The sequence below is a fragment of the Macrobrachium nipponense genome, chromosome 18 (assembly GCF_015104395.2).
Source record: "Macrobrachium nipponense isolate FS-2020 chromosome 18, ASM1510439v2, whole genome shotgun sequence".
Classification (NCBI taxonomy): Eukaryota; Metazoa; Arthropoda; class Malacostraca; order Decapoda; family Palaemonidae; genus Macrobrachium; species Macrobrachium nipponense.
In genome coordinates, this window is record NC_087211.1 from 65,635,254 (window position 1) to 65,648,103 (window position 12,850).

General features: G+C 39.0%; 1 pseudogene; it reads left to right on the top strand.

Annotated features, from left to right (window-relative positions):
- Nucleotides 1–341: 341 nt before the first annotated feature.
- On the top strand, nucleotides 342–12,244 carry LOC135197110 (protein phosphatase PHLPP-like protein; annotated as a pseudogene).
- Nucleotides 12,245–12,850: the final 606 nt, after the last annotated feature.

The following is a 12,850-nucleotide window of genomic DNA, read 5'->3' on the forward strand; positions in this document are numbered from 1 at the left end:
TTTGAACTTGTGGTATTTAAAAAAAATAATACAGCTGAGAAGCATTTATGAGAACTTCAGACAATACTACAGGATGTTATAAAAAAAAATCCCACGAGTTATGTGACCTTTTGTCTTGGTCATATTGGAAAATCACTGGACAAGATAATAGAACAGAATATGAAATGTCAAAGAACAGGTGTGAAACAGCAGTTTATTTTGATAGTATGTGGAGTAAAAAAAATAATTAATTGAACTGACCCCAATTAAAGAAAAAAAAAAGGCTTTTGTAATAAAATGAATGCCTGGTTAGTAATATAATCTTGATTTACTATTTGAAACAAAATATGAAAAATTTATACAGCTCAGGAAAGGTAACTTTAGTTTGCCTGGTCTTAATGGCAAAGGTGGGAGTCCACTGGCACTGGAAAAACAAGACTTGTTAGTGGAACACTGACCTCGGTCACAAATCTCCCTCCTCTCAGATGATAATACATTTACAGCTCTCTACGTTTAATGTTCATTTACAGTCACTCTATCATATATGTAGTGTAAATTCCTACCGCTGTGCATGAATCCTCTTGGGGATGCTTTAACCATAGGGAAACCCGGTCAGGATTTATACCACCATGTGTTTAATTGTCCATTTACTTTATTGGCAGAACGTGACGGAACTGGATGTCAGTGAGAATGGAATCAGCAGTCTGGACGTCTCCTGTCTCACTTGTTTTGACTTGCCCTTGTGTGCTCCAATAATGCCATCACAACTATAACTCTCCATGGAGCCACCCTGACTGCGCTAACGGCTGACAATAACAGTTGAGTATAATCTCTCTGTTTCATAAAAGGGTTTTATCATATTGCTCATTTCAACTGTGCTTGCCAGGCTGTTCACGTGAATTTCATGCGGCATTTGTTTTTTCTGACAAGAACATCCTACCCTTCCAAGAAGACTTATGTTGCCACGGTGGTAAACCCTAGCTATGAGAGGTTGAAGTGGACTCAAGATAGGATATAAGTAAAGTAAACAAGAAGATTCCCCAACCCTATATCTAGGATAAATTTAGAAAAAAAAAAAAAAACAATAATGAAGGTGACACTCCACCCCATATTTTCTTGCATATTCAGGTATATGTCAACCTTTGCAACCAGAAGCCAGCATTAGCAGAAAAATATGTCATATATGAGTGATAAAATGAAACTGCCATAACAAACTGCTGATTTCAATTTTGCCTCATATATAGGATATAAGTGGTTACTTACCTCAACCATTGGCAGCATGATACCTATTTTGCCATTTGAGATACCATTTTGTTAGTTTTATTTAACCTGGATGATGTTAGCTTTTTTTGCAACCAACAACACTTAATACTGTACAATTGTAGTTAAAAATGACCGTTTCAAATTCACTAAATTTCACCTTCAGAGTCTGATAAAAAAAATGTGAATAAGGATGGACAAGTGCATTTGCAATGCAGCTGCGTAAGTCAAAATAAAACCATGCAGTAGGCATAAGATACTCAAATATGAAGAAAAAATAGCATTTTACATATTGTTCATTGTAACCCAAATTTGAAAATTTAATAAATTATTAAACTTCCTAACTTTTGTAGGAGTAACCAAAGGGTTTAGGTTAATTAATTAAAATTCTGAAACCTTGAATACCCAAGAAATAATAATGTTTATGGCATCTTTCCTCATCCTTTTATATACTAATTTTTTTGTATACATCAAAAATTCACAATTACATGAATGTTTACAAGGCTTATGATTTAATTTTCTTCAGAATTATCTAGGCTAGATGTGAGATACCATCCCCGGCGCCTTACAAAGCTCAGTTTAGCCAAGTAAGTTAAAACTTGTCTTTATTGTACATATTTGTAGTTGACTCCCTGTATGAAATATAATATTATGTACTGAATGAAAAAATAAACGGTCAGACATCATTACCCTTTATAGAATGTAAATCCCTACTGACTTTAGTCATAAAAGTAGTGCGGTCAGGGATGTATAGGACCTCGATGAACTCACACCACCACATTCTGTCTTGGTATAGTATATGTATATTAGTGCTATACATAACAAATTCTATCATTATTACATATGTTCTTGCTTCCAGAAATCAGCTAAATGCAGTGCCACCATGGTTGGTGTCCAGCACAGAAGCCAGTTTAGTAGATGTCAGCTACAACAATCTTTCCTCCCTGCCCGCTTTCTTAACTTCTGGCCATTTACGGCGCCTTCACACACTTTCTGCCCACCATAATAATCTGTCTGCCCTCACCATACCTCAGAGATCACCTACCAGTCTCTTATCTTGTCAAGACCAGTCATTCAATCACTATGGAAGTGCCAACAGTCCTTATAGATCCAGCCACGAAGGCTCTCCTGCATCCCGCAGCTCTTCTGCTCATTCTGGCGGCAACAGCCTACATGAAGAACCACGTCTCTGCTCCTTAGAGACGCTCCTTCTTCACCATAATAAAATAACATCTCTTCCGTCTAATTTGTTCACTTGGCTAAACAGGTAATTATCATTAACATTGTTTTTCAAAAGAGCGTCTGTGGCTCTGTTCCACTCCCTTCCCATTCGTTACTTTTTATCATTTCTTCCCTTAATTCTGAACCAGTGTTTCCTTTTAATTTGTCTAGAAGGCCGAGTCTCCTCTACCTCAACCAGGTTAAGCTTAAATGATAAAAAGAAAGAAACATTAAGCAAAGCCAATAGTAATAGTATTAGTGTCATTGAGACAGGGTCCTTGTCCTAACAGTAGTTAGCAGTACAGTCAAGCATGACAACAGCACTACTTTTTTCTCTTCAAGTTAAAAGTTTTTTAAATGTCCCTTATACTTTTCATCTGTTCACTTTAGTCTCTTTCTACCTATTCATCAACTTCTTTGCCTTGTCTATCTTAAATTTTCACCTCTTATTTAAGCACAAAATTCTTTGGGTCAGCACTGTGATAGTCTAGAAGCTTAACTCAGTGGTCTGGTGATAATGCCACATAATAACAATCTTCCCTTTCATGTGCAGGTTGAGGGTACGAATATCATGCTAACCAAATAAAAACCCTGCCTGCCATAACTGAAGGAGGTCGCAGTGGACGGGACAGTAGTAACTCCGAAGAGGATGTCGGGGGACCTAAAGCAACACTGCCTTTGCAAGAGTTCTATGCAGCAGCAAACAACCTTCGGGACCTGACACCTCTGCAACACTGTAGGGCGCTTCGCATAATCCATGCCCCCTACAATAAATTATCCAACCTTCAGGACAGGTGAGAAAAATATTGATGCATTTTGCAGTAATCATCGTCATTAACATTTTTCCTTGTACAGGGATAGATATAGTAAATGAAATGTCTCTACTTGCTTCAGTTTAATGCCGCTTTCTACTCGGATCACTATATCATTGTAGAGCACCAGTGCCCTTCTCCCTAAATTTTTGGGACTTCTAGGGTCTATGCCCTGCTACTGTCTTTCTATTAACTACTATTTTCCAAACTGCTTTGTCTTCCTTATCATATTCATAGAAGTAAAACTGAATTTTTAAACTTGCTCAGTAGTGAACTACCTGACTTGTAGTTTCCCAATTCATAATAATTACTTCTACATGATTAATTTAAAAAAAGATAAAAAATTTCCAATGTAAAATTGAAAATAATACTATTATATAAAGTTTAATGACAGGTACTATATGTAAATTCATATCATTATAATTTTTTTTAGCTACATTTATTGTAGGTAAATATGGATGGCCATTTTCCCCCACTATTATGTGAGGCCACTGTGATCAGTTACTCAGCTCCATATGGCCCAGGCTAAACATTAAGGAGTCAAGGACCAGTCATAGAAATCAAATAGAGAATTCCAAGTGTAGAAATTCACATCATAAATACATCTTTTCTGCCACCCATGACCAATTCCAACAGGCTAGTATGGTCCTGGAACTATTAGAAGAGCTGGTACTTGCAGGAAATCATTTGACGAGCGTTCCATCAGGATTCTCTAGATTGCGGCGCCTTCGGGTGCTCAAAGTTCACTCCAACCAACCCCCTTCGCAGTTTGCCACGCCTAGCTCACCTCTCAGTCCTTAAGGTAATGCTTATATACTACAAACAGTTTTAATTATACAAGTTACCCAGTAATTATATAGCTAAGAGTTTCACTCGCAGCTAAATAATTACTGGGTAAGTATAATTAAAACTTTATTTTATCATAAAAATGTCATATTTATTTATAGTTTTGTGCAAATACAGTAAGGTATTACTGTTAAAATTCTGAACATGTTTCTTTTGAGAACTGGAATTAACATTTGCTTTCCTTCACATTTATAACAGGTTGTGGATGCTTCCCACTGCCAGCTTGGCCGCGTGGAACTTGAAGAAGTTGTGTCCCCAGGACTTGTGGCCCTGGACATCTCTGCGAACACTGCACTGTCACTGGACCATCATCAGTTCACCAAGTGCAAGTAAGTATAATGGCTGGTTATCAGTATAGATAAATTTTGTGAACTTATAATGAAAAAGTTTACATACATAGGTTCCTTCAAAATTCAGTATGTTCAGTAGCTATAATGTAAACATTTTAGATTACTGTGCTTGGAAATAATCAAAGCCTAAAACAGATATTTACTTCTTAGATCTAGAAGACCTGTCAGTGTAGTGGATGTTACCAGTCGGTGTGGTCGATCACTTCCATTGACAAGACCTAAGGCATCAGTACATAACGGTGATGCTAACGGCTCAAATGAGAATAATCATGATACGACGCCAAAGCTCCCATGGAGTCTTGGATTTGCTGAATCAATTGGCCGAGATTCAAGTTGATGAAATTTTCTTCCTAAGTATTCATACTGATATTTGCCTCTAATTACATCATATCAAAGCTTTACTTTCTAAGAAAGAAAAATGTAAACAAAAGATAAGATTTATGAATGATGAAGTATTTATGCCAATCTCACAAGCTTTTACACTCTTGATGTTTTATCAGTTAAAATCTATTTTGATTTTGCCATTCAAATTGAGAATATAATCCTAATTAATTACAAGATGATTACATATTTTAAAATGTAGTTTTAAGTTACTTTAAAAAAAAAATTTAAGGAGTAAAATCATCTTTGAAGTAAAAACCTCACTCTTGAAGATTACTCTCTAATACTGAAGCATTTCTGCATCACTGTATCATAATTTCAGACTGACTGTGGGTCAGCTCAGAGTGCCAGATGTAGGTGGTCTTGGAAGAGTGGGCTTAGCAGCAGTAGCAGATGGAGGGAAGGAAGTTGGGAGTATAAGCAGCCTACTTGCTGCACTACCCACTTTATTGCAAGAGACGTGCTTGTTCACATCCCACACCTAGTTCTCTCAAATATGCCCTCCTTACAGCATTAAGGTTGGTACCAGATGGCAATATGCACTGCAATACGTATTTAGTTTTATCTGCTACTTTTGCAAGTAACCAAATAATATATAAGGGAGAATAGTAGCATAAGCAGTTTTTTATTTATTAACTCATCACTACTGTTAAAGCAAGTACAATAGTAAACATTGATTTCTCTCCCTTTATCTGCCACCGATGTTTGCATAGAAAGATGAATGAAATATTAATTCTTTCATGTTAAACCTTTACAAATCCTCTGCTACCCCATGAAACAGGAGGCTCCGATCACAAGGGTCAGTCTTACCAGAGGCTGTGTGTGCAGCTCATTGGAGTCAGATCCTTCTAATCTTCATCATTTTCCTGTCCTGGAACTATCTGTTATGGATCTGTGTCAGCAGCAGTCACTACTGTCCATGCAAAACCTGTGGTATTGACCACATCAGCAAGCAAATTTCAGAGAGTAAGTAGACCTTATCTACCTTATTGTTCCTAAATGAATGAATAAATATACTGATAAGAAGTACGACTATACGTATAACTGAAAGATAGTAAATCACTGAACTTAGCTTATTATTACTCTAGTTTAGCTAGACAACAAGGTCACTTCTAGATTATCCTACGACTGGAATAATACAAAGATAAACATGTGGACAGTTTACAGTTTGTAAGAAGAGCCTAAGGGTAAAAGGTCAGTTGGTAAAAAGCAGAAATTAATGCAACTGGGGATTGAATTGACACACACAAAAATGAAAAATTTTCTAAGACAATTTGTATTTTTCATAGCTACAAACCTGAGGTCTTTAACAATAGGATCATTTCTAAGGTGCCTAGCTGGATCCGGTTAAAATGCAGATGAAAGCAAGGAATCTTGTGATATCTGGAAATACATGCATAAATCGGGTGAAGAGTGGTCAAAGACCACGCACCTATGCCAACGCATCAGTCTTTCCCAACTCAGGATGTCTTAACAAACAGAGGGACAGCTAGAGGTGGGCAGTATAATGTTAAGACAGAGGAGGAGAGAAGTCGAATGGCAGTAGGTACCCCACCCGAAGGACATCTACCACCCACTTCTCTGCCTCATGACTCTGCCGCTTGGCCCAATGGCTCGCCAGGCAACACCCCCCTGGCCCAGGAGAGGTAGAGGCGCCTAACCTACCGACGGCCCACTTTACCTCTGCCCCTTGGGCCCCTTCTTGGCTTAAAGGTACGAAAGTGAAAGGGACGTTGGTCCTCTGACCTAGGCCAAGTCGAAAGGGAAGGCCCTGCCGAAATCGAACTCCTCGACGGCCTACCAGGCGACGATCTTCTTAACTGCTGCTGGACCGAGGGAGGAGGAGGGGCCAGACGTCTCCGAGGACGAGACTCCGACTTAGACACGGCCTCGTGCAACAGTCTGTCTTTGGTGTCCGCCCAGCACCGGTCTATCGCATTTTCCAGCTCGGTCCGAGGAAACAAAAATTGAGACTCCAACAGATCCCCGTTTCTCAATGCCAGCAAGAACTCTATGTCAACTGATCTCTAGATTGCGCAAGGGAAGATACACTAACACTCTCCGAAACACCAATGCTTGATACGCCGACGTGGCGTAGAGGGGAAAGAAGGAGAGGAAGACAGCACTGGTTCCTTAAGTGATCTCTTCGCAGGAGGTGGGGACGATGCAACACATTTCCTTCCAGTCCTCCCAGCCGACAAGGCAGCCAACTTATCATCCAAAACATAGTCCAACCTCTTAAGCACTGCCTGGCATAAAGCCTCAGACGGATCAGCAAGAGAAGGCTCCGATGACACGGAAGGGAGATGCAGCGAACTGGGTAGCAGAGATGACATCACGGCTGAGAGAGGCAGTGCAGAGGAGATGACTGGGAGTGACGTCATTGATGGAAGTGACGTCACAAGTGGTGATGACATCATGGCTTCCCCTCAGTGTGAAGGGAAAACAAGACACCACTGGGTGGAGGAATACAAAACGACTGATCCCGTGACGTAATTAATGGGGCTGACACCACGGGCTTCCCTCCGACTCGAAAGAAAAAGTGGCAACAAGTCACTGGCAGAGCAATACAAGATGGCTGACCTTGGCTACCCACACGAAGAGGCAAGCCGGAGGAAGGGGGAGGGCCTGGCCAGCCTGAGGAGGGGGGTAGCAACCCTCCATAAAGTGCGCCAGCAGCCCCTCCAAAGACGGGGGACCCCCTAGCCCGAGCATCTTCCAAATCACCGCCATCTTGGACGCCTCAGACTCTGGAATAAATGAGAATGATGGAAAAGCCCCCTCCTTCCCGGGAATCAAATTAACTCCCGAAGAAGAAGGGGTCGACACCTAAATACAAAATTCAGCCTTGGGGGGTCCTCCCCCCGGATTAAAACTTCCAACTGTTGACGAGATTCAATGGAAGAAACAGGAATGGGGAGACACAGGCACAACGCTACTATGGGGTGTGAGCACTGCAGGAGTACGAACGCATTCTAGTACAAAAACATTAGAGCAGCACCTGCTACACGTGATGTGGGGATCGGTTGCCACCGAAGCCAAAAAACGAGAACACGGAAAACCTGGAATTCCGGGGCACACACATTGACGAGGCCAAGAAGGAACAGAAGAAGCCATAATATCAGCCACACACACACATACACACACTAAACACAAACAAAACGGGCAATGAACCGGGTAAAGGCTGAGAGAGGTCAACCACAACTCTCGCCCAGGCGGTTAAGAAAAAGACTGACGCGGTGGCGTAGGTGCATGGTCTTTGACCACTCTTCACCTGATTTACACACGCGTTGCCAGATATCTCAAAATTCCTTGCTTTCATCTGCGTTTTAACCGGATCCAGCTAGGCGCTAGAAATTATCCTATTGTTAAGACCTAAGGTTTGTTCGCGTATAAACAAACTGCAAGTGCTGTTTACATAGTGCTGGTCAAGGCAAAATGTTGTATTTTAGGATAAAATATCAGAAGAAATAAGTGTAATAATATATACAGAGGAAATAGCACATAAAGAGAAAGTATAAATAATATGACAAAAAGAATAAAGAACAAAATTATAATATAAATATTATAGTTAAAATGATTCCACAGGACATGTTTCATCTTCATTTGTGTCTGCTTTCCAGATGGAGACAACTAGGTGCTATGAGGGATCAAAGTGTGTGCTAGCTGAAGCTCCATTAATCCCAGATCCACATACAATCGAGTTACACCTAGGACCCAGTCATACAGCAGTGATCATTGCCAGTGCCAGGTAATCAAAACAGGCTAATGACAAATATCTCGTCATTTTTTTCCTTTCATTGTGTAAGCCAATATTACTTGACTCAAAGCAGCTGAGAATAATCCAAATTCAGGCTAAGAAAGTAGGTATATTCTCAGACTCCTGTAATTTAAATGTATCACAGGTCTTTTAATTAATTTATTATGGAACTATATATAGTATAGTATTTAGATACAGTTTAGTAGTACGGTTGGAAGAAATCTCATTGAATCTTCATTTCAAGACTTGATAACATCGCTACCTAAGTTAAAAAAAAAATAGAAGCGACTAAAGTACGTATGTCCTTTCCAACAAGCCAATATTAGGATAACTATCTAATTCTGAACAAATGCCATCAACTCCTAACTAAGATCCCAAAAAATATCAGTCGTATGGTTCTAGACTTTCTTAGGATTAATCTGAAGGATTTGTTACTGAATGAAAATAAAACAGTTGAACAGCAAACTTATATACTATAATTCATATGGCTACCTATGATTTATGCAATCATGATGACAAGTGCAGAAGTATAAAGTTTCATCTTTACAAATATTACTTGGAATGATTCATCATAAATGAGTTATTTACATAAACACTTTGGTACAAGTTTAGTTAGACTCAAGATATTCCATCCTAAAAAACTTTTCCCAGCTAAACTATACTTCATCAAACCTTGGTGATGACAAGTATATTACCTTTTCAGTTTCTGGGAAGTGATTGACCCTGAGGAAGCTGGAGATATATGCAGTGAAGTTGCTGAACCAGGCCTGGCTGCTAAGAAACTACTAGACCTTGCTCAGGCGTATGGAACAAGGCAGGCCCTGAGTGTCATTGTTGTCCGTCTTTTGCCTCCTTCTCCCATACCCCAGTTTCATACTCCTGTCATCACCAGTTCTTTAATGCACTCTAAGTCTTCAGTCGGTGAAAAATGTAGACTAAATCAAGGGAACCATGAACACCAGAGAAGTAGTGATAGTGTTGGAAAATACTTACCAGTGAATTTAGAAAAAAGGAGAAATGAGAATCTGAGAAGTCAAGCCAATAGGAATGACACTGCACTGGAAGTCTCCTGTAATAAACCTAATGATTTTGATGTGAAAAGAAAACATTCATCTTACAATGTTTCTAGGAGCAAAAATTATGGTTTAGGGATAAGTGATTTTAGTAGTGGTTCTTTTTCCAAAACTAGTCTGAAAGGTAGAATGTTATCAAAATCCACTCCTAACTTGGAAGAGCTCGATAGATCTTCTCCCAGTGGGCAAAGCCAAAGTGATAATAGTGAGCCCGATGCAGACATACAAAGGTACCACAGTACCAGAACTCATGAATCCAATTTAGTGACTAATCAGAGAGCTGTGTGTAAGAGCATAGAAGATCTATATGCAAAACCCCATAGAAGAAAGAGTGATGTGTCAAAAACAAGAGAAACTGATATTAATTCATTTCCAAACCAGATAAGTAACAACAGAAAAGCTGTGACGTACTACCATTATCCTCGACCTGATCCAAACATTTCACCACCCCAGAACCACCTTACAGATCATTTACTGACGATGGGTCAGATGATACACCCTCCAGGTGTTCTGGCTCCACCTGCTGGATTTGGTGATCCTGAGAGCGATTCTGAAGGGAGTGACAGTGGGCTGAGTGGAGTGAGCGCTGGACATATGCACTCTAACCAGAAACATCTAGATGATGACCTAATTGATAGCCAGGAACAGGTAAGAATAATGTCTGACTTCTTGCCCTCTCTTTCATAAATAAATGTTTCCTTCGTCAACATTATCATTCACATTGACGATGATGATAATTTGCTTGTCTTTATTATTATGCTTTCCCTTTGTCTTACTGAGCCGTTTTTTTTAGTGCTTTGAGGACATCTAAATAAGAATTTACCCCTGCAAACAGTATTAATTCCTAGAGTTTAAAGACAGCCTCTCAGGAGTTAAAACCCCACTTCCTTACCCTCTCTAATAAAGTTCTGCTATGTTTTTAATAGGTAGCAGATAAGCAAAGTCACCATTGAGATATTAACACCAGGGTGATGAAAGACCCTTCTGGGATTCATTGCACAGTCAGATATTAAATTCCTAAGAGTACAGTCCCTTTCTTCTACCTGAACCTACACTGGATAGTCTGGAATATTGTCTACATATTTTCCTTTTACCTTGCTCACTGAAAACCTTTCTTGGTGTTGCATTATGATGAGATGTCTGATAAATATAATCCTTGAGACAATATTGTGAAATAAATGCAGTTCAAATGGATGTCGGTACTTTGATTTTACAAGTGGGAAGATGGTGAGCTGTCTGGTACCAGTACTGGTTCCACCAGTGAACCCTTAATTTACTGAAAGCCAGCCTTTTATTTTTCAGTCAAAACACCACTAGGCCTCAGCCCACTCCAATCTTCACCTCTCCAAAACATAGATGTCAGATGATGGCCTTCTTTACCCTTTTCAAGTCTGTCATTACAACTACTCATACTTTTGTTTCAAAAGTGGAGCCTGAGCATACTGTATAAACACATCTAGGCTTTTTAGTGGGTGAAGTATACACTAAAGTACATACTATGCTCAAAGAGTATATAGTAGTGAAGTATATATTTTGACAGTGTCTGCTAATCTTCTTTAATAGTTCATAAAGGTATTGTAGTAAGTAGCAATGTTGAATGAAATGACACATATAGCAGATAGTATTGTAGTTTCCCTGCCATATAGCTGCTCTTACATGATGATGTTTAACAGCTACAGGAGAAAAATACAATTTAAGTCAATATACGGAATTGAATCACCGACAATCAGGAAGAGACAAGGAAGCAAGATATTGAAATGGATTAAAGTAAAGTGGATCAGAACATTATAGCATCTCAAAATTCATGATGAAAGTAGAAAGCTTACATGAAGATAGAAAGAGGTAGTCTACTACAATTTAGTCAAGCTCTCTTCCACATCTTTTTTAATATTAAGAAAGACTTGAAGTTCTGTGTAACACAAATTTCCTACATGCTTTATGATCTACATGGTACAAATGCACCAAGCACTGACTATGTAGGATTTTTAAGAATAAGAAATATCTTCTTTATATAACTGCAGTACTCGTTGAAAGCTATCATTTTTCTTTTTATCTACGAACAGGTTACAGAAGAGCAATTCAGAAGTTGGGAGTATCTTCTTGCAAGAAATGCTAAACTACTCTTCATGCGAGAACTGGACACATTAACGAGATCCAACTCTAAGGCCAGTAATTTACCTACAGCTTCAGCTCCTGATCTCCTTGCCGCAACTGCTGCTGAGACAGAATCTAGCGGACACTTCCTTCGCAACACAGTTCGCAAATCTCGTCTAGGTAGAGGGACTTTCCGACTCATACAAAACAAGCTCAGTGCCACAACCAGTAAATTCAGTACTCTGCAAAGGTTCAGAAGTAATGCTGGCAAACATGAGAGTAACTTCCGTCGATTTGGCAGCCTTCAGAACTTGAAATATTACCAAGAAAACAGACCTCGACCTCCACACTATCCCCTGGTGCAACCAGATTTAGGTACGGAGATGCAGGAGAGGACTGCACTGGACTCCCATTGAACTTGAAACAAGGATGCATCATTACTGGCATAACAGGTTTACAAATTTCTAAAGACAAGGTGAAAACGTTGCCAATACAGTCAATTGCCAAATTATGTAGATTTCTCTCAAGTGAAAAGATAACAGATCACAAAAGTAAATGATTATGTTTTAAAATTTTTTCAACAAAAAGTAAATGATTACGTTTTTTATTTTATCTGAAATTTTTATTTCTACCACTACATAAATTCTTTGAAATTTTATCTCTACCACTCCAAACAAGTTCATGTGAAACACTACTGTCTCAATCCAGAAATTAGAGGGCATCTGTCTATAAAGTTGATTGGCCCACTGTGTAAAAACAGATGAATAGCATGCTGATGTGTGAATATTGCTTGAATTGTGAGGATAAAACAAACAACCAAGATTTATGATTGAATGCAAAGGCATGGTATATGTGTTGGTTGTTAAGAATTATAATCACTCTTAATCCAAGACAGCACCTGGATCAAAATGACACAGTGTAGTTTAACAAAGGCAAAGAATGTTAGAAAATTTCAATCCAACTCCTTTAGTATAAAATACTGTTGTTCTGGTACAAGATTCTTACATAAAATAACCAACTGGCTTATTCATATACTCTCCATATTTTATCTAGATCACAGACACTAACAATTAC